Genomic DNA, 5531 nt, shown 5'->3' with positions numbered 1-5531 from the left:
CAACAACACCATGCTGAAAGGACAAGCAGCAGACATGAGCTAAAATGAAGAAAGCCACAGAAACGGAGGTGAACACTTTTGACTTCCAAAAAATGCACTCAGTGTCCTAACATAGCCTCGTTAGGGAAAAGTTATTAGTCTTAAACTAAACACTGGAACCGTGCCCTCGTACAGGATGCAGTGCGAGGTCACCAGAGTTCATAATGCTTTGGGTGTTGGCTAATGATTTACTGTAAGCAAAAGGAGAACGGCTCTATTCATGCGTTCCTGGACTCTGCGAAGGATTAAACGGCATCTTCGGCGTCCCACAGGGCTTTGTCCAAGGAACGGTTGGCTTTTGTTCGTCAAAGTAGAATGGGAACGCGCACAGCTGCACGAGAACCTGGTCGTTTGCAACAAAATTTACACAAAGCACCCCCTAATTCATTACACATCTTGTGAGAAAAATATTTAGCAGACTGATTCTGTCTGGGGTGCACTGCTCCCTCTACTGGCTAGAGCATAAACAGCTTTATAGTGTTATTTTTCTTTTAATGTTATTCCTGATATTGTTGGTGAAGATAATAGATTTGGTTATTTCACCAATAATTAAGCATTTTTCAAGCTGTTAAATATCACTCAAATGTATATCGTCACTGTCGGAACAAAACCTCGTATCTCCAAAACGGTAACGTCACAGGAGAAGCAAAAAACATAGTTTACTTTTAATGTAAGTCAATGGAAGCAGACTTTTGCAAGCTTTTAGCCGTTGCTATTTGTCCATTTATCATGAAATTTACACACATTGTAAAGAACAACAGGCACTTTCAAATTTTATCAAAAACTGGAAAATGTCAAAAATGGAGATGCAAAGTTTTGTTCTGACAGCAGGAACATGAACTCATAAATGGATGGATGATAAAACTGTTTATGAAATGAGCACATGCCAGTTTTACTATCAGATTTTTAGCATATGTAACTTTGATGAATATAGTGGTTTTCTCCAAGGAGGAAATGTTTTGCAGTGTCTTGTATTTTGCATTTAGATGCATTTTGGTCAGTGTATTAGCAATTCTTTAGTAAGTCATTTTTTATACTAATTGTTGTTATTATTATTATTCTCCTTAGTAGTAGTATTAATACCAATTGTTTAATACATATTTTAGTGTTCATGAATCAAGTACTAATTATTTTGTGCTCAATTAAATCAAGTAGACTTTATGTCGGACTCTTATTATGACAGTGTTGACAGCGTCTGAACACAAGTGATGTTATTGTGTGTGTGTTCTCAGTGGATTTGTTCATTAATTCCATTCATTTCTTCATTCTGACCCACTGTATCTGCTGCTGTGTTCTGGATGAATCCACAAAGGCAGATTTAAGTAACTAGCAGTGAAGGAAATTTACCAAGCAGCCTAATTCTGTGGAATATCATGCAGTGTATTCATGGAAAAGCAACTTCTAATGCCCCCAACAGGCCCCTATATGAAGATTATGCTAAAACATAATCACTGAGAAAATGCATGTGTTGCCACTTATTCAGACAGTATCATGTTTCAAGGCTACCTTAGATTCTGCAGATTCCATAGACATACAACACCTACACACTGCAGCCAGAGTCCACTGCGAAGACCTGAAGGTAGCAAAATATGGTCAGAAATGGCTTGGAGGTTTAAGACGTCAAGGGGAATTCCACCTCAATTTTTCTAAAGGTCTTTATAATTAAATAATTCAGATGTATACAGAATCATTCAGAGCAGTTTGGTGTGAAACGCTCTGTTCTAGAGAAACTGACTCAGAATCGTTTATAGTGGTGGTGATAGGAACCAGACGTCCACCACTAAAAGCTCCCTCACACAACGTTCCTACATGAAATGGTTATGAATTCACTGCCTGATGATGAGACACTGCTTTATGGTACTTTTGAGAAGATGTAAAATCCATTCCTGGTGGAGGGATACATGTAGGATGCTGTGAGGCAAATTAGTCCCCAAAGAAAACTTATTATTTCAGATTTTCCACTATTTTCCATCATCAACATTCCATATAAACTCAGAAGATTCGTGTAGGTTCACTGGTGGTTCTGGATAGTAAATAAAATGGCTATATTTGTGTTGGAGTCATGGAGACCCCTGGTTCCTATCACCACCAGTGTAAAGACATCTCACCAATTTACTCTGTTTACATCCAACTGAATCATGAAGAAATTTGGAAAACAATTCCCACTTATGAACTTGAACCAAGACATATTTGGCTCTAGATCCATCTCTGGATCTATGAGGTAAAAATAGCTTAGAAACAATGGAAATAAACAGCCTTTTAGTGCAAATTTAATTTTTCACCAAATGACTTCATCTCTCGTGTAGATAAGATTCTGTAACAAGAGTGACAGGCAAGTCAGCAATGAGGTGCGAGGAGAAGAACCATGCGCATGCTGAGCAATGACTGAGCATTTTGTGCAGGTGTTTGGGAGGAAATCTCCACAGTGTGATTGATTTCATGTCCCGGGCCATTCCCCGCTATTCCGAGGTCGTGTCTTTTGATCCACTTCATTGTTTCCAGAGTGTGCTGACAAATAAATGGCAGTGATAAAGATGGCTTGGGTGACACCATGGTCAGATAGAAGGTTTACCTTTGACGTGCTTTTAATCACGTTAGAATTGTGCGTAATGTTGATCTTTGGTGCTCATGGATGTCCAAGGCTCCACAAGATTTATCCAAACTTGTCCATGGTTAGTACTGGAGGGCCATCTGTGCATGATGTCACAGTTAGAACTGCACAATATCACCGTTGTCGTCCTTTTGAGACCAAATGTGTTGCTATTGACATGTTCACGACTTTATGTAGTGTTGTAGTTCTAGCAAGGTGTGAGAAACAGGGGGTGCTTGGGGGACCAGAACACTCTAATTAACACCTCAGACCCCCTGAAAGCCAGACTTTTTTGGGGGGCCCTTAAAGAAACATTTAGAACATGATAGAGGGAAGCAGTGCATTGCTGTTGAGCAAAAGCAGATGTATGTGAGACTAGATTGTTTTTGTAGCTCTGACTAGATTGTGGTATCATGTGTGATGGGTTGCAGACAGTGAGTGTATTTACATACATTTAATAATCCGATAATTGCAGGAAATCTGATTTTGTCAGTAATCTGATCAACTTGTTTACATACACTTGCATAGTGAGATAATGGGGAAACTCCAACTCCAACTTTTTATTAAACATTGTGCCTAAATATGAACATAGATCATCTAGAAAAGGAAGAATATTTTAATCCTTCATTTCATCAAGCACGCATTTGGTTTCGGCGTCGCTCCAAAACTGTTTTGTTGCGTCTCGCGGCAATGCTGCTCGCTTTATTTCCAGTACCGCCATCTGATATCAGAAATAAATCAGAAAGAAATCAGAGTAAGAGTTCACAGCACTGAGAAATCTGATTACTAAAATCCAGCCTCTATCACATTTCCTAATCTAAGAAATCAGAGCGTGCTGTTTATGTGACAGTTTAAATAATCAGATAACTGCAGAAATCAGATTATGATCGGATTATTGAGGGCATGTAAACACAGCTAGTGTTGGAGTGCGCATGTGTCAGGAGCCACGTTTACATGCAGCCTAATAATCCATTAGTAATCCGACTAATAGCTCGATCGGGAAAGGATACGTCCATGTAAACGCCTCAATCAAAATAGTCTAGTCCCATTGAGGCCATCCAGAATACAATTTCTATCCGATTGAACGAGGTGGGTAAACCTCCAAATAATCCATTAAATAGAAGAATAATAGCCGTGTAAACGCCTGAATCTGATTACACTCCAATCGGAACGCGTAAGTACGTTCTGCATGTGCGTCGCGTCACAGCGAAAGGTTTATAACGTTCATCATGGTGGACCAGAAGCTGGTCTGCAGAGGAGACGAAGTTTATACTCTGAGCTCTAAAAGACGGCGATGGGACGGACGTCCAGCTTATGCGTCTCAGAACACGACGTCTTCCTCTCGGCCTTCTTTAATAAGGACGTGTGAAGGACGTTTTCCTGAGTCTGACGTCATTTTAAAGCAGTTGAAAACACAATCACTGCTCACTGCTGCTCATCTCACTCTGACTGGACCTCACGTGATGTTCGCTGTCATGGTAACGTTTACTCTAAGTGCTACTCCACGCATGCGCATCATTTTGCATCTGATTACTTGTAGCAAGCAGAGTAATGAAGATTTTCCATCAGGCTGTTGAATAGAGTGAGTATATAAACACCTCAGTCTGAATCTGTAATCTGATTGTACACTGCTCAAAAAATAAAGGGAATACTTAAACAACACAATAAAACTCCAAGTAAATCAAACGTCTGTGAAATCAAACTGTCCACTTAGGAAGCAACACTGACAATCAGTTTCACAGCTGTTGTGTAAATGGAACAGACAACAGGTGGAAATTACTGGCAATTAGCAAGACTCACTCAGTAAAGGAGTGGTTCTGCAGGTGGGACCACAGACCACTTCTCAGTACCTTTCTGCTTTCTGGCTGATGTTTTGGTCACTTTTGAATGTTGGTGGTCTTTCACACTCGTGGTAGCAGGAGACAGACTCTACAACCCACACAAGTGGCTCAGGTAGTGCAGCTCATCCAGGATGGCACATCAATGTGAGCTGTGGCAAGAAGGTTTGCTGTGTCTGTCAGCGTAGAGGCTGGAGGCGCTACCAGGAGACAGGCCAGTACACCAGGAGATGTGGAGGAGGCCGTAGGAGGGCAACAACCCAGCAGCAGGACCGCTACCTCCGCCTTTGTGCAAGGAGGAACAGGAGGAGCACTGCCAGAGCCCTGCAGAATGACCTCCAGCAGGCCACAAATGTGCATGTGTCTGCACAAACGGTTAGAAACCGACTCCATGAGGATGGTATGAGGGCCCGACGTCCACAGATGGGGGTTGTGCTCACAGCCCAACACCGTGCAGGACGCTTGGCATTTCACAGATGAAAGCAGGTTCACACTGAGCACATGTGACAGACGTGACAGAGTCTGGAGACGCCGTGGAGAGCGATCTGCTGCCTGCAACATCCTTCAGCATGACCGGTTTGGCAGTGGGTCAGTAATGGTGTGGGGTGGCATTTCTTTGGAGGGCCGCACAGCCCTCCATGTGCTCGCCAGAGGTAGCCTGACTGCCATTAGGTACCGAGATGAGATCCTCAGACCCCTTGTGAGACCATATGCTGGTGCGGTTGGCCCTGGGTTCCTCCTAATGCAGGACAATGCTGGACCTCATGTGGCTGGAGTGTGTCAGCAGTTCCTGCAAGATGAAGGCATTGAAGCTATGGACCGGCCCGCCCGTTCCCCAGACCTGAACCCGATTGAGGTTCCACTGGTTAATAAATTTGATTTTCATTGATTTTTTGTGTGATTTTGTTGTCAGCACATTCAACTTTGTACAGAACAAAGTCTTCAATGAGAATATTTCATTCATTCAGATCTAGGATGAGTTATTGGAGTGTTCCTTTTTGAGCAGTGTATTAAATCGGATTGGCAAAAATCTTTGCATGTAAACACAGCCACTGACAGTGGCT

The sequence above is a fragment of the Pygocentrus nattereri genome, chromosome 19 (genome assembly GCF_015220715.1).
Source record: "Pygocentrus nattereri isolate fPygNat1 chromosome 19, fPygNat1.pri, whole genome shotgun sequence".
In the NCBI taxonomy this organism is placed as follows: domain Eukaryota; kingdom Metazoa; phylum Chordata; class Actinopteri; order Characiformes; family Serrasalmidae; genus Pygocentrus; species Pygocentrus nattereri.
The sequence above is the reverse complement of the archived record's forward strand: the minus strand, read 5'-3'. Positions refer to the sequence as shown.